The 20,646-nt window shown below is 32.8% G+C and overlaps 1 long non-coding RNA gene across 1 annotated transcript; it reads left to right on the top strand.

Annotated features, from left to right (window-relative positions):
- The first annotated feature begins 18,197 nt into the window (after positions 1–18,197).
- LOC141664228 (uncharacterized) lies at positions 18,198–18,998 on the top strand. The gene is made up of 3 exons (XR_012551892.1): positions 18,198–18,304; positions 18,704–18,769; positions 18,910–18,998. It is a non-coding gene; the product is annotated as an uncharacterized LOC141664228 (long non-coding RNA).
- Positions 18,999–20,646: the final 1,648 nt, after the last annotated feature.

The following is a 20,646-nucleotide window of genomic DNA, read 5'->3' as shown; positions in this document are numbered from 1 at the left end:
ATATCAAGATTACGAAAGAGGCATGCATATATATATATATATATATATATATATCAACATGCTCCAATATATCGCAAGACTTTGCTAATAATAACCATGCACTTATCTCAAGATAATGCATCAATATATTACATCACAACAACAGTATAACGGGTAGAAAACTTGGCTGAGTGTTCTCGGATAGACTTAATCTTAGAGTGGATCCGGTAACCTATGAACAACAACATAATCCGGAATTAGACCATGGCCGCTTAAGAAACTAGTCAAAACTCACTCATACCCTAACGGTCGCTTATACGCTTATCGATTTGCGTTAATCGCTCACGTACCCTTGGCTCCACCAATTTTAATAAATTAACCATTACGAATTTTAAGGCGACTTTTTCGCGAGAACTTTACTAGATGCCTTATTCACTTGAAATAATTCTCTCGTGTTTTGATTAATCATTTAAGGGTCTCAATTATGGTCTCAAAGTTACTCGAGGTTTCGGGGTTCGCTCGCGAAACGTCGATACTTAAAATGGGCGTTTCTCATCGCTCGTAACTCGGATTTATGCGAACGACATATCAAAACGAAACTCGTAACATGAACTATCTAAAAATGGCAAAGGTCAGAATCTTACAGTGAGTTCACGGGTCCTAAAGTTAAGAACAAAAACAGTCTAAGGTAAATCGGGCATTACGACGGCTATGTTTACGTGATTTCCCAAAATTTTACCAAATCAATTCAACACCAAACCACCATCAATCAATCCCAATACAACCATATAACAATATCACTCATCAACCAACATTAAACCATAAAACTTAGCCCAAATCATACCAAGAATCATCAAGAACAACTAGTGCTACTCTTAACTCCCAAAATTAACAAAAACACTTAACAACTAAGATCTTAACATGACAAAACAACTACTACACTTAATCTATCATTCCATCATCATAACCATTTATACCAAACAACTTAATACTAAGATAATGAAGAGTTATACCTTTCTTGAAGATTTTAATCAATGAAACATCCTTGGAAAGTTTATGGGAGACTAGATCCACCTTTAAACAACCTTGATCTTTTAATCAAAATCAAGAAACACAAAGTTAGATCTTGAAAGTTACTATTCACCTTAAACTTTTAGGAATTGTTTAACTAGGTAAACCTTGGAATCTTGGATCCAAACTTATAGCATAACTAAGTGATGAATTATGGAAGCTAAGGAAACAAACCTTATAATTTTTGAAGGTGTGTAGCTTGAGTTTTGAAAAACTCCTCCATGTTTTAAGAAGAAAGGCCGAAGAAAATGAAGGAGAAGAAGAAGAAGAAAAAGCTTCTTTGATGCTTGTTTGGTTGGCTTGTGAGTTGTTTTATTTGATTGATTAAGTAGAATTTACCATGGTAAAAAAATGCATGGCTAATAATCAACCAACTCAAAATATCTACAAGTCATGCTTATGTCATCTTGATTGTGTCATCTTTTAACACATGTTTTTTCCTTGTGGTGTGATGACATCACCATACACTAACCTCTTTGATTAAACCTTAATTACTTGGCTAATGACCGCTTATCTGTTATACGGTTCGCTTAACTTTCTTTCTCGTTCGTCGTTTGAGGGATCATATTCGGGAACTTATTACTTGGGTTCCCCTAAACCTTTCTCAATATTTTATATTCCTTTTATAATCCTCTCTTATAATCCTTGAATTTAAATCCTTTTAATCATGTTACCTTATACTCAATTCTTTCGGTATCTGGTGGATTTTCGGGAAAAATCAAAGTGTTCGAATTTGGATTCTGACGATCTTTACATACACTCATTTACTTTATGGAATACTAATACGATCTCAGAATTTCCATAACAGTACTCCTATATACCGTGGTCTGATATTTTCCTTAATCAGCGTAGTCATCAAACGTTACTATTCATCAGGGTTTCAAAAATTTGCAAAATTTGGGGTTATTACAGTCTCCCCTCCTTAAAAGGATTTCGTCCCGGAATCAGATAGAAAATAGTTAGGGATGCTTTTCTGGCATTGCGCTTTCTAACTCCCAAGTTATTTTTTTCCACATTGTGGTTTTACCATAAAACTCTAACTAGTCTGATAACCCTGTTGCTAAGCACTTGCTCCTTTCTATCCATAACCCTCACTGGTTGCTCTATATAGGTCAAGTCTGGTTGCATGTTTATGCGCTCGTATTCCCCTATATATCTGACATTCGGATTATCCTTCCTTAATATTGATATGGGGAACATGTTATGGACTTGCTGCAGGTTTGGGGGTAGGGCTAGTTCATTTGACAGCTTCCCAATACATCTTAATATAGCCAAGGGTCCAACAAATCATGGACTTAGCTTTCCTTTCTTTCTGAACCTCATTAATCCTTTCCAAGGGAATACCTTTAACAATACTCGATTCCCTACTTTATACTCTTTGTCCTTTTGTTATCAAATCAGCATACTTCTTATGTCCATCATGGGCTACTACCAGCCGTCCTCTGATTAGATCTATTATATCCTTGGTCCTGTGGACCACTGCTGGTCCGAGCATCTTGCGCTCTACAACTTCATCCTAACATAAGGGAGATCGACATTATCTTCCCTCAAGGATCTCATAAGGAGACATCTCGATACTGACATACGATCTATTGTCGTAAAAAAACTTAATTCGCGTTAAGTGATTATTCCAAATTCTTTCAAGTCTATCGCACAGACTCTCATCATAGCTTCTAGCGCTATAGCTTTTGCTTCTCAATACTCATTCTTTTCTTGTTTGTAAGCGTTACTATCTTTCGTTCATAATACTATTTGGTCTATACTTTTACTCGCTGGAGTTTTATAACCTTTTAATAAATGCGTCAACCTTAGTATCACGAACGCGTTAGAATCGGAATACCACCGTATCGGTACTACTTCATTTCTAGTTGCTTCCATCTTTGAAAGCTCGATCCATCGTATAGAAGTAAAAGAATTTATTAAGAGATCACTATGATCATGAACACTTGCTACATCGCATAGTTAGTACAGAAGGTGGCCAGCCTTTAGTACTTGACAAGCAATTAAACAACATGTGGTATCCTACTAGGCTTCTATCACACAGATAGATAGTCATTCATCTATACCCCCTTTTGAAAGGGTTGTTCTTCTCAGTTTACACGAAAATGAAAAGAAGAGAAAAGAAAGAATTTAAGAGAATTATATAAAAATATTGCCACAAAACATATGGCTTGTAGTCTACCTCTGAACTATAGAGGTTTATCACAAGAGGATAAAACATATATTTGTATATATCTCAACATCAAGTATTATAGTATCATAATTCACATGCCTGAATATTTAGTATTCCGTCAATCATTCTATGGACCCATGCTCTTGCTCGAGCTTATAAACAATCACCTTTGAAACTCCCTCGACATTGAAAATCGAATAAGGGGTTTCATTCTATACATTATTGTTACTAGAATTCTATGCTTGCACTGCAACCTTCCTCGTATAGTAATACGACTCTCTATTCATAAGAAGGAATAAATATACAATATGTAAATAGTCCATTAGTTAGTCTATCAATGATAAATTATACATCACCACGACCCGATTAGTGGTACTCAACCTTAACATCCATTACAATACAACTCTCACGGTTGTAATCGGCTCATTACTCGCAGAATCATTACTGCATTACTATAGTCCACCGCGGACCTACAGTTTTTATTCGTTTTCCTTCGAATCTTAATAGCTAATCATACGGAGTCCATGCCTATCGTACCAAAATCTTCTAGAGAGGCAACATAATCACCATTTCATGATTCAAGAAGAACACTCCTGAGCTTGGCGTACATATGACATGAAGTAGATGAAATTGCAGAAGAGTTTCAATCAATGAAATGATAGCAGGTTAACACCATTATTAACCTTATGTCTTTATTAGGAAACATGAAGCTCAAAGGTTTATTTAGTCCTTCTGGGAGAATCGTCATGGCTTACCTCAAGGTAGGACCTTCTAAGATAGGTAGCCCGTTCGAAGCGATAACCGGAATTAAATCGTTTCCAAACTACTATTATGGTTGGGTATTGCACAGTCATCAGAAGGAATGTCAATCTTCCATACCACAATATAACCTTTATGGTTTCACACAGTCATTACTATATTCCTTTGGCACGAGTGCCTACAATTATTCTCTTACAATTAAAGTGTTGGCCACCTCATTGGCGTTTTTTGATAGTAATATTTCCTTACAATCAATGTCTTTTGAGCCACCTTCAACTAAATTTCTACCTCATTTCCAATCACTACATATGTGAAAATGCTCTTCTTAAGTTCTTGTGAGTAAAAAAAAATCACCATTTTTCCATAAGTCACTGCCTTAGTCTTTAAATGTGAACATTATCACGGCTGACTCTCGATCATACTTAGGACGTCTCTTATCTTGGGTCCTTCTTGCTTTCACCAATCTCAACCTTCATTGGGTCGATCTATACTTTCTTATGGGTCAACACGTGCCCTCTTGGCATTATTATAATTACGTAATATTTCCTTTATCAAAATTTCTATTCTTCAGAACTTTGAATATTATCTTTCTCCTTGTAAGACCTTTAAGGTTATCCTTGAATCGTTCCTCCTGTATTCCCTAGATATAGGGCATATCAAAATACCATTTACTAATACTAAAATCATTATCTATATACTTCTAAAAATTCCTCCACTGATCCTTAAAGGTTGTTGTTACCCTAATCCTTTCCAATTCATATTTTTGAAACTCATAATGTCCCTATTAAGGGTGAAATGCCAACCTTTATACATTCCCCTAGGATTCATCTCAAGTTATCGAGGTTTTATCCTTAATTCCACCTTTAAAAAGGTACTTGCATCCTTTCATGGATAAATCAAGTCATATATCCCTGATAAGGGTATCTTATTCAATCATTCCCACCTCAATAGTCTATATCTAATTTCACAATAACATCCGTATTCAAACTGAGGTCAATCCATATGGCCTCCAGAAGATAACAATGGTTATCCGCTTTTCTTTCCTGATTTAGTAATGAGAACAGGGATCTTCTGGAAGATATTGGTTGTGTTCAAAGTGAACTTTTTAGTTCTAATTACTCATTTACCTCTGCTATTTATCTTAAGAGTCATCTCAATGTTGGGATATCTTTTGTACCTGGTGTCTCCTTTTGGGTATCCAGTCACTGGTGTTACATACACCTCATATTCTTGAAGGTCACTTCCTTCATCCAATTTCCTAATTTCTTGTTTTCCTGTCTCCTCGGTCTATCCGTGTTTTCTTATTAGCCCATCGATCTATCTCGAAGTGTCTTCGAATACTCCCAACTTAAAGGGGATAATATATATATATATATATATATCATTTATTCCTTCAACCATCAACTTTAACTCATGGTGAATCACCCTCATCTTGATGATCACACACTTTTCTATTTCTATTACTACGAGTCTTTAGGGTTTCCTCATACCCAACTCCCTTATCATTCCTCAAACTCTATTGCCTTTATATTCCTTTCCACTTCAGTTTCTTTTTTTTAATATTACAATCATTTCATTAACCCATTAATCATTGACTTCAAACATCACGTCGTTCTGGGATTCGTGCCCTCAGGACGAACCTTGACGACTTTCACAACCTAAATTCAAAATTCATCATACTTGTCCGCATCTGGCCTGGTTTTAAAACTTCTACACTATCTCTCTATCTTCCTCAGCCTTCCACCAGTGGGTAGCCTTTCTCTTAGGAAGGTATGTGGAAAAAACATTCTTTTGTGCTTCATCAATAATTTAGAATCTCAAATGATTCCTCTATTTCCTTTAGCCAGGCTCTTGCCTCGACCGGGTCAACCTGTTCCTTGGAACTCTGAGAGCTTAGCGACTTAAAGGTCATGAAAGAATTTCCCACCACATTGTTTCCTCAGGCTGGTGGTTGGGGGTAAAAGTATAAGTTTTGTTTAGGCTGGTCCATGAATTTCCCTATAGGAGTACCGTCCTGGTTCTCCCTATCTTGCTCGACTTCTATTTTCTTAGTATGAAATATTTCATCCTTCTCCCATAATCGGGGTTATCTTATACGTTGAAATCCTTGTTTTCCACTTCATTATGTTATGAGCCTTCTTTCTTGATGACGACCTCCCTGACAAACATATTCAAGGTTTGTCCTAAATCTTATTCCTCGAACTATGGCTTTCATCTAAGATCCCGTTCTTAAGCTTTTGAAATTAATTTTGGGTATTTATTTTTCAGAAAATATAAATAGATAAAATTTCAGTTTATTATTTATTTTTTGTCAAATTTTTTTAGAAAAATAGAGAGAATTTGGGGGTAAAATCCTTCAACCAAACTTTGATTGATGATTTTGGGCTAACCAGGAAACCAAACCAAACGTTCTACATATCAAATTAATCCTTGTTTCATGCTCTTTATGTATATCAACATCGTGATCTGAGGTGCTATATTTCTAAAAATCGATTTTTTTTTGTTCTTTTTCTTAAGAATTTGTTTTTGATTTTTGAAGGATTGTTTGATGATTTGGTTGATTGATTATTGTTCTTGAGTTCATGAGAGTCGATTTAGTATATAATTTTGTTAATTTTGGTTATGTTTTAGTATAAGTCGAATTCTTGAATTTTAGTGTTTTTACTTTTCAAATTTTTGGATTGTTCTTGATATGGGTGAAGATTAGAGTGATATGAACAGATTAGACGTGTTTATAACTTTAATTTGATGCATATATTGTTGATTTTGGTTAAGGAACGGCTAAAATCGGTTTCTCGTCGGAAAATGAACCTTGGTTCGATTGTTTTGATCAGATAGTAGGTTCTGGTATTGCGATGGTGATGTTAGATTCATTTTCAGGTTTTGATTGTGATATGGATCATTTTGCTGTTAAAAACGGATGGAAACGATGCAGTATGATGGCCGTGGGATTCGCCAGATATGGCCGGGCATTCGGCCGGAATCTGGAGAATTATAGAAATCGGCAAACGCCGGTCATCTTCTCCACCTTCTCCGGCGAGGTTCCCCCCTGCTTCGCTCTTGAATCCAAAAAGCACTTCCCCTGTTTGCATCACATTGTTTCTGTTATTTTCTTTTTGTTTTTATTTCAACGTTTAATTCTAATATCCTAAAAATTATTTCTTTTATTTTCAAAAATCATTTACTTATTATTTTATAATTCTAAAAAATCATTTTCTTAATTTTTTTAAATTCCAAAGATTTTTTTTTCAAAAATCCATATTTGTTTTAATTATTTATAATTTTTTTAATTAATTATTTATAGATTTAATTAATTGGTTAATTCATTTAATCAATTAATTTTATTTATAACTAGTTAAATAAAATATAATTATTAATAATTAATTCAAATAGATCCTAAAAATTGTTTTTAAACTTTTAAAAATTATATTTTGGTATTTAAAAATCAATTATTATTATTATTATTAATTGATTTATTCCCATTTATTTCTTATTTTATTCGTAATAAATGAACCGTTCATCCGTTTAATACGAAATGAACGCGTACAGACTCTGAAAAATATTACGCTTCCAATAATAATACTTTTGAGGCCTAATTCCTTTTGTATTGAAAGGTCATTTGAGTTGTGATTCATTCTGAGTCGGTATTTAATCGATAAACACTGTTATTGACCTGATTTGAGTTCTAAACGTACTTAGACTTATCTGTGGACTATCTGATTTATGTATTACATGAAAGATGTGATTACGTGTTATATGAATACAATGGTTATGTGCTATGTGATATGCATGCTATACGTTTACGATATTAAAATGCCATAATTAGTTATAAATGATCGGGTAGACATCAAGACGTGTAGTTACGTCGATTGAGTTTAGTTCTATCAATTAAGATAGTCCTTTTGTTTATAGAATTGAATTGTAAGGAGTGCAGTCAAGTGTAGACAGAGTTGATAGCCAGCAGTTATAAGCCAAGGTTTTAGTGAGAAGTTATCAAGCATACAAGGCAAGTATCCCTACCTTCACTTATCGTTCAAGTGAGATTTATTATTAATCTTATTACGTAAATATTCCCGAACTTTCTCATATACTACAAGTTTTCTACGCTATTCTAATTTCAGAATAGTTTATCATTCTACTTATCAGATTGTTAATTATATCATGCAAATATTCTCGAACCTCGTTGTGTTATATTTCAAGTACTGTTTCCCTATTCTAAGTTCAGAATAGTCAAACATTTTTATATATCGCTACAAATTACTCTATACAGTGGAATATTGAGTTGAGATTAGCGAATAACTAATTGTTCTAGTTATTTTGCCATCAGTTGTTGAGATGACTCCGGACCATGTGAAATGGGGGCTATATTGATAAAGATGTCGTTTGAATCGGCTCATTTAATCAAAATGTTATATGGATTGGATGACTACGTAAGTGACAGGGGAGGACGGTCCAACGAAGGGCCAAGTGTTTTATAAAATATTATGACACAACTTATGCCATAGGCAGGATATATTGCCTTTTTATTTGAGTACTCATGTTTTGGGACATGTTTCTATAAACTATGATCCAGTGCTATCACACGGGCTGATAAGCATGTGATAGTACGTCTGTCGGAGATAAATTCCAGTCTAAAAATTATCATTTATTGTTGATAGCTTGTTTAGCTTTTATTGTTGATCAAATATCACTGGTTTTATCTTGTTGCTCAGTTATTATCAAAATGTAGTTTATCATTTCAAGCACACTTTATACTGCTTGCTGAGCATTTCTTTCGCTCATACTTGTTTATTATTTTAATCTTTCAGCTAAGTCAGAGCAGGCCTGAGTTCCAGGTTTGACCAGGAGAAGTGTACTTGTAGATAGTTTCGTATGTTTCCAGGTAGAAAGTTTGGGACGTTTGTCTAGCCTAGAGGTTTGCAATAAAATTTGAATAGTCTGTAAAACTAAATAGACTTATAAGTTGTAATAACATTTGGTTTGTGTTACTGTCAATTTCATACTATAACCTGTGATCGATCCAGTTGCATGCAAGGGGTCATATTTGTATCTAATTCTGATTTGCCTATTTTAGTATTGTTTATCATTTAGTGACCCCCAAATATAGACCCCGGGTTTGGAGGTCGTCACACCAGCGACTTTCAACAACTAAGGGAATTCATATAGCCGGTGATAGTGAATTGACAATGGTCAAGTCCTGAGTTTGACATATCACATGGCCTGATGGGAATCTCAGTAAAGAAAATGAAAGGCAATGACAAACTTTGCATGTGATCTTGGATTCTCAAGAAGAAGAAACATTCCATTTTTATGCATGACAAATTGGAGGGATATTCAAAGTAATATATTAAGATAAAATCTAACCTCATTTGTCAAGCATCGCGGAAAAGATGATGAAGAAACAATCTTGCTGGATCTCGAAGATTGTGTTATGTATTGTTTAGCAGGCATTATAACTTGGTTTTATACAAATCAAGTAGAAGTAGATGTTTCATTCAAGAATTAGGTTTACATTCTTGAGAGTATAGAGACAAATCCTCCTTTGAGTGAGACACGGTAACCTACAATGGTAAGATTATTTTATAATTGTAACATATTATTTCTTCAATAAAAAAAACTCAGGTGGCATATCAAAAATAAACCACCCGAATTTTTTATGTCATGTGTTCTTATTTCAGTTTAGCAATTGTTCAAGTTCGAAAAATTTAAAAGTTATAATTTATATTCAACCCCCTTCTACAAATTACCTTAGTAATGATTGTTAGTAAATAACATGTCAGTTCTCCTGGTGGTTGTATAATTGGTTTAAATAATATGTGATTAGCTTCTTTGGAGGTAGGTTATTTGAGCAATAAAGTGAAAAATTAGGGTGTTACTTTTGTGATTATGCTCTTCCTTGGCGTTGTAGTACTAACATATAGATGTTGGTGGACTATGTGAGTTATATTCTAGAGGAGGCAAATAGTTCAAACCATCGGTGAAATATGTATTTTCATAGGTGTAATTTGGTAAACCAATGGGGAATTTACCGGCTTGCATTTTTTTGATGCAATATAACACATTTGCTATCATAGACTTTTATCGGGAAAACGTTGCTTGTGATATTCAACCGACTACTGCTACATAGTTTGTAATCAACTTAAATCAACTTAGATGGCCATTGACACATACTTTATAACCAACTTTGATCGGTCTTAAATATAACCATGCACCATAATTTAATATATTGGATAGTATGCACCAAATTAGTAAGAATGACATAAAGTGATATAGGATGGATAAAATATTATATTTTATATTTAGAATTCAAATAATAATTTTAAAACATGTATTTTATTATTTAAGGCTGAAGTTAAAATTACATTTTTAAAAAGGGATTGATAAGTACGCATGTGAATACACGAGGGTATTTTTATAATTGCATAATTTATTTAAAAAATTATAACTTTATCACTGAAAAATACTACGTACTTATCTAATTGCCTTAATTATATACTTAGGGGCATTTCTTTGTTTTAAAAATAAATAGACATTTGTGTACTTTTGTTTTAATTGTTTTATAACAATTTGGAATTATTGTCTTTCAAATATAATATCTAAAATAAGTATACATTCTTTTTATCTTTTTTTGTGTTTTTTGCATTCAAATAGTAGTTTTAAATTTATAGTTTTTTGGTGTGTATGGTTGAGGTTAAAACAATAATTTAAAAAATAGTTGTGTAGGACTTGTTTTTTAAGTTTATAATAATAATATATTTTAAATTTATGTAACTTGTAGTGTCTTTTATTTTATTTGTTTGTTGGATTTAGGATTTTATAGAAATGTAAATTATTAGTAATATAAAATATGTTTAACTTAGGATACGTAATTTTTTATTATATAGTTATTTTTGTGAACTAATAGTATTTAAAAAAATATAAATTTCATAGAAAGAATGCCCAAAATATACTACTTACCAGCTCCAACTGCCCAAAATATTGATTGGCGGTACATTCCGCCCAAAATACCCACAAAATACGCATTATAGACATACATATTCAAATTTCAAAATTTTAGTAAAGTACACGCATGCTACACATGTGTGTTCAACTTTTGGCAGAAAAGGAATACACATCTTTGTGATGTGTATTAAATAAGAACCAAAGTTGAACACGCATGTGTGTTATTTATAAAAAATTAAAAAAATCGAATACGCATGTCTTGAATGCGTATTTCGCAAGTATATTGGTTTTTCACCCTATTTCATATATGAAATATTTTTAATAAAGATTTTTTCTTAAAAAAACTAAATTATTCATAGAATGAATTTGGTTATAAGTGTTTTATTAGGTTATGCGGTTCAAACTAATAAGATATAATATTTCTTATAAAATTATTTATTTTTATAATTTAAAATGTGTCTCCTTAAATTATGTTGTATTTTGAAACTTTAAAAGCATACCTTTTTTTTAGAAAATCCTAGCGTGATATAATAATGTGAGTGAGTATCACATGTAATTTTTTTTATTTGTTCGGTCAAACATTTACTCATAATCTATGAAGTTTTAATTTGCTTAAATTTTTTCTTGAAAAAGTTTTAAAAAATTGTTTTTCATGTGTCTATAAATCATAAGTTCAAAATTTTATGTATAAAATTAGTGCATATGTGTGGTTAGAAGGTGTATATATGGTAGTGTTCAAGTTTTTAATTAATAAATAAATATAGGTGAAAATTAGGTTTATATGAATGTAAATGTGTTTGTAAGAAAGTTGGTGAAGTATAATAGTTATATGTGTCTATCAAAGCTATATATGAACTTCACTCTCTAGGTTGTGATATTTGATCGTAGGTGTTTGCGGGATTATTTAGTTTAATTAATTTTGTTTTTAGGTTGTGACATTGATAGGAATATGATTATATATACTATAATACCATGATATACTAGTGTAAGAACTTAAGGCTGGAGTCGGTTTTGGCTTGGCGGTGACTGATCCCCAACACTGTCTAGACTAGGCGCTAGGCGCCAAAGTGGCTGACTACATGTGATTAGGCGCCGAACTAGGAGACTCTATGGAGTTTTATTGAATGATGAGATGGTGGGCTAATTTATACCTGGTTGGTAAAGCTAGTTGGATTAACAATAATCATATCTGTGTTGGGCTGATTATATGGTTGGCTAGGCAGCTAAGGTGCTTTATATTATTAGGCCCAAAGGCTGGGTAAATTATTGGCTCATGTGGGGGAAATAAATTTTGGGCTACAAGTTGCATGAATATGAGATAAAAAATGTGGGTGATACCTGGGTTGTATATATATGTGTATACATGTATTGAACGGTGTCTAGTGATTGCTAGCAGCTGAACAATAGATTTTACAAGCGAATGGTTGGCTGCTATGTGTTGCTGTAACTGCTGGAAACTAACTTGGCTAAGATTAACTGCTCGTGTAACTGATCAGCAAAGGAGAAAAACATGAGGAGATGTAGATAGGAATTTTATTGATGTAATCTGTATCTTGTATTCAAAATTCTGTATATAGAAAGTTATATACAGAAAGATGGACAATCATTGTAGTCTTGTCTTCTATTCTCTTGTATCCTTTTAGGTTGTGATGGAAATGAAAAGGTTGGGAGTGTGTATCCTGTAAATATTGGTGTGTACTTATATTTACTAGGGGCTATAATCAGATTAGCATAAACCAAGTGTTGATAGTATAAACGAAGTGTGTGTGCTTCTGTTCTTGTGGCAGTTCGTTTAGACTTTGCGCCTGGGGCTATGTGTGCTGTCGAGGCTACTAGTGCTATCAGGGCCGCGTTGAGCGAATGAGCAACTAGGAATGTTGGACGATTGAGAACAAGCCGCTTAGGCGACTATAAGAAAATAATTAAGCCTGTGACAACTGGTATCCGAGCGAGTTTGGTGAATTGGTGGGTTGAATCATGGTTGGAAACTCTATAGGTAAATGATTGATTAGGCTTGAGGAATTCGTTAGAGTTCCTTTACCAACATATGATATCTCATTAGAAAACCATCTCCATAACCTTCATGAAGGTCTGGACGAAGTGAAGACGATATGGTTGAGATTCTTAATAGAGTTTGTGATGGTCAGTTTGTAGACTTGTTCGTAAAAACCATTGTATCTACTGAATTGCCTAGAGATCAAATGCAGAAGATAAGTGATGCGATCATTATATTGAAGAGGGTTGTGGCTGGCGGCACCTCGACTGGTTTCAAACTATGGCCACCCTATATTTAAAGTTCCATAACCAAAGGCGTTTGGTGGTAGTCAGAATGCTACTAAACTTGAAAACTTCATGTGAGATATGGAACATTATTTTAAGGCTACCCAGATTGGAACTGTTGTTGGGGCGACTGGTGCCATCGGGGTCGCGTTGAGTGGCTAGAATTGTTGGGCGACTGAGAACAGGCCGCACATGCAGCCGGAAAAAAATAAGCCTGTGACAACTACCATAATATCATAAAATATAAAATATTTAAATTTATTTTATCACAAATGTATACATCAATTTAGGTAAAAAAAAATTAGTTAATACTATGTGTGAGTGTACTTGTTATTTATTAAAGCAATTTAAATGAGTTATTTACGATTTCATATTTTGTTTTTAAATTTTCACTACACCATATATGGCATCTAGCAACACCCAAAAAAAAGTGTAAAACTGACCAAAAAATGTTACCTAAAGCAAAAAATTGGGCTATGGTTAGACTTTTTGAAAATTTCGTGGTGTTGGATTTGCCTGTGCTACAATAGGGGTCTATGGTAACAGATTTTGAACCTTTGGTAACATAGCTGAAAATGTAACAATAGACCCCCTATGGTTACACTTTAAATATCTATGGTTACAAAATAGCAGGTGTAACCATAATTCTATTGTAACACCCATAAATATCTAGTAACATCAAAAAATATGTTGCAATAAACTCTTTCGCAACATCATATTTGCTATTGTAACGCCGGATGATAAAATAGTTCAATCTTTTGGTAACATCTTTATATCCTATTGTAACATTTCTTTTTTAACACTTTTATATTTATTGTAATATTTTTTCATGTTTTTACCAACATAAAAATATCTACTAATTACACTTGTAATACTAAAAACTTAAATACATATTAACTTAAAATTTCAAATCCAAAGTTCAAATACAACATAACAATATAAAGTTTTAAGTCAACTAAAATAAACAAAGTTTACAAATTCATCCAAAAACCACAACTTTTGACCACATTTCTTATTAAACAAAAATAATCTCAGGTTCTAACATCAAATTTATTTTCCAACTTGTCCCTGCCTTGCCACAAACAATTCACTTGCTTCCGCTTGTGCTTTCTGCATCTCCACTGTGAGGGGCTCAATTGATTTGAGATCAGCTTTCATCCTTGCGATTTTGTCCTTAAGACTCCTTTTTTTATGTTTTATTCTATAGCTCCAATATGAGAATGCAATATCTGCAGCTCAAACTGTACAGCAATATGTTATTTCCTTTAGATTTTAAAAGTCTAGTATATTAATTTTCCTGGTTATTAGTTTTCCTTTACAAATAGTTATCAACCAAATTTTCTGGATCTTAGAAAATAAGGTAAAGGAACAAACAGGCAGTATACTGCTCAAATTACAAGTTATTTTGAAAAAAAAAACTTAAAATGTTATACTTGACTGAGACACATAGAGTGGTAGAGATGACCACAAAACCAATATCACAAAGTTTATAAGAGTTTATATATATATTATATGCATTTACGTATAAATCTACTATCACAAACTTTGTCATGAGTTCTGAGAATAGAAAGATACGTAAAGGAAAATGTGAGCATCAATAATGAGAACGTAATGATAACTTAAAGTCATAAATAACAGAATTATCACTATTTAAAATTATTATAATTACAAGATATAGAGGTTAAAATCAGCCAATCTTAAGTGAATTAATGCATATCAAAATATAGGTAACATAATCAACAAAAATCATGTAAATATGAACATAGGTCATGGGTTTAAGGTTTTCATATGTTTTTCTTTTAAACAGTAACTTCCATTTCCTCTCTATAAAATAATGTTAGAAAAAAAACTCTTGCAAGCTTATCAAAGTCACGCAACTCCTACTCCATACAAATCCTAGCAGAAGCTTACTACTAAATAACAAAACGAAGGTATTTGAATGAACCTCAAACTTTTATTAGCAAGTGCTATGGATTAATTGTATATTTTTTCTACTAAAAGACCCTAATGAATAAAATCAACCTCAGAAGTACAAATATATATTCAAGTGCATTTTTTCAATTAAAAACCTCATGTCACAAAAAAGAACTAAAACACATATATCAATTAATTGAAGACCCGAGGGGGGAGATAGAGAGGGAGAGAGGGGGGGAGGGATAAGAGAGGAAGTTAAGAAAGTTAAGATCTGATTTAAAAAAACAGAATATTAAGGAAATTATTGTTTGCTAAAATATCGCCAGTAGTTTGACATAGGAAGTGCATATTCTTTAGGGTAAAACCACATCTTAATGCCAAACAATTAGTTTGTTTATGATGTTTCTATTGATTTCCACTCGATTAAGTTATTCTACATTATACAATAGGACCAATACTAAATACTAAGCATCCTCGTATATGATTTTGTGGTCTTCCTAACAAAAAAGAATATAAATGTGATTGATAAAACCTATAAAAAATATTCCAGTATGTTACTATGTGCATGGACCAAATTAGGATGCATACCTAAGGATGCACGTATGGCACCTTAATAGTGCAGCATGGTGCATGACCAACTATTTACGTTCTTCCTTTTTCATAATTTTACTGGAATGATAAAGTATGTTCTTTCTACCTTACTAAGAAAGCCTACACAACTACTGAGTCCTAAGTCCCCCCACCCCCATGTTTGGTATGCGGGAACCAATTTATGACAATCATTGATAAAACAACGGAGAAATTCACATATAATTAAAAGATATTTATAATTTTTAAGGAAATTGGAAAAATAAGCTAGAAAAAGAAAATAAAAAACAAATTGAGCAAGAGAAGGGAACAAATTATTTTTTATGCAACACAGGCTAAAATTCTACAAGTTCACTAGAACCACGCTGCAATTTAATAATGTTTGCATTAATTTGGATTGGCTCAGCTTCAAGTTCACTAGAACCACACTACAAAAAATAAAAGTATGAAAAATTCAAAGGAAAAGTCAAAAACTATCAAAGAAGACATACAAAGGGCATATTACGGGATTCTTTTATTCTAAATGTTCTTTTGTGATGACTTCATATTATGTTTGTTAGGCGGTGCTAAGGGGTCTGTTTACACTACTGGAAATAGTGCCTACCACATCACCCCTTTACCATCGGTTAGAAATGTCACTGATGTTAAAAATAGTTTTAACATCGGTCACTTCAAAACCGATGTTAAAGGGGTTGTAAGACATCACTATCTTAACTAGCCGATGTCTATAATCGTTTAAAAAAAATAATAAAAAACCCTCTTCTTCCTTTCCCCCGTTAATACACCAAAAAATTCCCCCTTAACAAAATTTTTATTTCCCCCATCACAACAAAAATTTACTTTTCCTTCTTCCTACTTTTTACCAATTCTCTCTCTACTTCATCTCTACTCTCTCACCCTCTGCTATCTCAAACTTCATCTCCACTCTCTCTCTCTCTCTCTCTCTCTCTCTCTCTCTCTATGTTCTCGTCCCTCACTCAACTCAGTCTCTGAATCTTTTATCAATCTGAATTTTCTAAACCCATCTCAAACCATAAAAACCCTAATTTATAGAAACCCCTAATAAAGCTTTTAATCTTTGAAATCGAGCTTGTGATTACTCCGATTCTTGGTAAATAACCTTCAAAAGTGTTGGATCTGTTAGATTACTGTGTGAAAAATATGTAAGCTTCTAATTTATTTTCAATTTTTATGTTTTGATTTTTTTAACGGGTTCGGTTCACAGGTTTGGAGATTTATTTAGAGGTAGAATATATATATATATATATATATATATGTGTGTGTGTTTTTAAGGGTCGTATTAATGTGTGGGTGATGAGGACTGATTATGTAGATGAAAATTCTTGGTCTAAAGCACTCACCGCAGAGGAAAAACGTGGTACACTTGGATATGAAAGCTTTTTTAGACCTGTTTATTATACTAGGATGGCTCAAAACTTTTGTGGTATGACCTTGAGAAGAAAATGGCTAAGAATGTCGGGATTTGGGGGATTCCAAATGAGTTTGATTCATATGTGTACACTCAGAGTCTCGTACAGCTCAAGGAGGACAATCAGCCGCAAAAGCCATCAAAAAACATGCCACATAAAAAAATAAGGTATATAATGTTCTGTTGTTTGTATGCTCTATTGTTGTATTTTGAGTTCTGCACAAGTTTATTTGTTCACTATTATGGTTAAGTCTTTTTTCCCCAGCTCATTTTAGGTTCCGTTTTCCCTAATTTTATATATATGTGATAATAGAAGGATGATGGTTAATGATTGAAAGGAGTAAATACATATTGCGACAACTGGAGGTGTGTACATTGGTAAAGATTCCTACAAATTTAAATAGCTATGTGATATGTATGTTTCTTTAGGATTGTGTATGTTGTACTGTGAAAGATCTTGCAAAATTATATTATAATTTGGAGCTTGTTTATAGTAATATTTATTTTAGTTTTCTTGCTGAATTAATGATAGGGGCGCAATGTCATCTTGGAACAAAGTTATGGGGCTCCTAAAGTGACCAAAGATGGTGTCACTGTTGCAAAGAGTATCGAGTTCAAGGATAGAGTGAAGAATTTTTGTGCTAGCCTTGTAAAGCATGTTACAAATGCTACAAATGATGTTGCTGGGGATGGTATGATTTCATATAAGTTGACTAGGTTTTTTGAAAGCAGATACTCCTCCTTGAGAGAGAATCTTATTTGATTGAAATCCTGACTATTATTAGGTCTTGAGTAAGTATAGCTAATGGTACAATGCTCCTTTTTACATGTCTACAGGTACCACCTATGCAACAATCCTCACTCGTGCAATATACTCAGAAGGGTGCAAATTTATTGCAGTAGGAATGAATGCAGGGGCAAGTATATTTGCATAGAGGAATACAATAAGTAATATAACATCTCAAATAAATGTAGTCTCGTTAGCTAGGCAAGTATATTTGCATAGAGGAAGAAGACACTTTTAATATTACGTACCAAACTAACATCTCTAATATTTTTTTAAGGTGATGTATGATTTTGAAGAAAAAATAAATATGGATGTTTTCCCTGGACTTCAAGGTGGCTCACACAACCACATGATCACTAGCTTGGCAGTTGCATTGAAACAGGTTAGAGCTAATAAGTTGAAGCTTTTCCAGAATATCACTTTAAAAGGACACACCCTAAATATGGATTCTTGTATCCGTATTGTCTTTTAAGAAACATATTGGTTTTAGAAAATATTAAGGAACATATTGATTTTGATAGGAAATATTAGTAATAGTTGTTGTACCATAGTATTACGCACTCAAAGAACTGAGTTTTACTTTTGTACACAAGATTTTTCAAGTAAATGATTGTTTCTAGCATTTGGGAGGTAATAATACCATCAGTATTTTCCATAACACGCTTTGTATAATCATTTCAATCAGGGAAAATACTCTTTTTTCTTTGTTTAAATTGGTTAATTTATTTGAGTATGATTGATATATGTTAAGTTCTTGTCCCTAACTCATAAAGGAATGCAGGCGACAACTGGAGAATACAAAGCCTACCAAGAGCAAGTCCTCAGTAATTGCTCCAATTTTGCACAGGTGTGACTAATGAAATCTCTATGTTACCGCCTTATATGTGATTTTGTAACAAGATTTTTTTTTTGATGTTACTGGTTCAGTTAGCATCTATGAAAACGTATTCCGGTATAGTAAATGGTAATGAATATTCTCTCTTGCAGACTTTGATGAAGAGAGGCTATGAACTTGTTTCTGGTGGAACTGACAATCACTTAGTTTTAGTTAATCTGAAACCTAAGGTAAATGAAAGATTACTTTTTTCTTCCACTAGTCTAGAGAAATAAATGCTTCATGATCTAGAGATTCGGATAACTTATTATCCTTTCTTGCCAGCTTCCCTGATCTGACAGATTTGTTTTGTCACTAATCCTTTTTTTTGTGTAGCAGTATGGAAGTGAAACCAATAACCTAGTTAACGTTTTTTAGTCTCGAAGTTATTGTGCTTTCTTATGGTGGTTGTAAATGGAATAACCAGTTTTAATGTTGTTCTATGGAAATACACAATGATCTAACTGGTATTATAGTTTTCTAAAACAAAGTTTGTGTTAATGTTGTTCTACATGTCATGTTGTTCACTTTCAGTTAATGTATTTGTTAACAGTAATTATATTACTAGCATTATTAATGACAATATCATTTTTTTGATTATTTTTGTTTTAAATACATATGATTTATATCACTTTCAGCTCATGAATTTAAGGAATGAAAATGATGTCTAAAATGTTAAAACACATCGACTTGTGCAAGTGAAATCGATGTCAAAAGTAAAAGTTTATATTAAAATAATTGAAATAAACCGATGTCTTTCACTATAATGCACAACGGTTCCATTGAAAAATGATGTTAAATAAGAACTTTGACATCTCTATATCAAGAAAAACCGATGTGATATATAACATATAACATCGTATCTTGGAAGAGAACTGATGTCTAAGGTCCTCTTTAACATCGCTTCCACAGACCGACCGATGTACTATAGAATTTAAGATATCATTTTTTTTAAGAATCTGATGTCTATCAGTTAAAAGTTCTTCCCTATTATATATTTATAGTGCTTTTTAACCTCCTAAATACCATTTTTCATAATCTAGTTGTAACATGTTATTAAAAAAAGGGGCTAATTATACATCAGTTTGCTCAGAAAACCGATGTCTATGTTAATATTTAACATCGGCTAAAAACCGTTGTTAAAGACCCCTACCTTTCTCTACACATGCGAAGACATCAGTTTGAAAAAAAAGACATCGGTTTATAACCGATGCCTAAGGACATTTTTCTAGTAGTGCTAGAGGAATCAACAAATGATAATATCTGCCAAAGACAAGAATTAAAAAATTATTTTGCAGAATCTCTAATAATTAATGTATCCAGATTATCTGGTTACTACTAAATGAGAAAACATATATAGTCGAGTCCTAACTTTATTTTGGCAGCTATAAATAACATTTTCTTAAACACAATATATTCAAGAACTTCATCAATATTTGTGAGTATTGAATTAGTACCTCGTGAAGCTCTGCTTGCAATTACCAATAAATAACTAGACTCATAAAAATAAAAGATTAACCAATATAAAAATAATTCATACCCTTTCGTCTATGGAGAGCAGCCATCTTTCTAGGAAGAAATCCAAGAGAACCGTGCCTAGGATGCTCAAACTTCCTGTGAGATATTCTTCTTAATTTGTCTTGACCATGTACAAAACTAAAATCAATATTAGCACACACCCAAAATAGTTAATTAAAACACTCAAATCTCGTCCTCATCTAAATTTTAAATCTCGAGTGAGCGAGATACTAACATAGATCAGTGAACAGAATAACCACACAAATTAACAGAAATATTCACAAATCACACATTTATCGATCTATATAAAACCTCATTACACGTAAATGATT

The sequence above is a fragment of the Apium graveolens genome, chromosome 6, assembly GCF_009905375.1.
Source record: "Apium graveolens cultivar Ventura chromosome 6, ASM990537v1, whole genome shotgun sequence".
Classification (NCBI taxonomy): domain Eukaryota; kingdom Viridiplantae; phylum Streptophyta; class Magnoliopsida; order Apiales; family Apiaceae; genus Apium; species Apium graveolens.
This window is presented reverse-complemented; position numbering and strand designations above follow the sequence as displayed.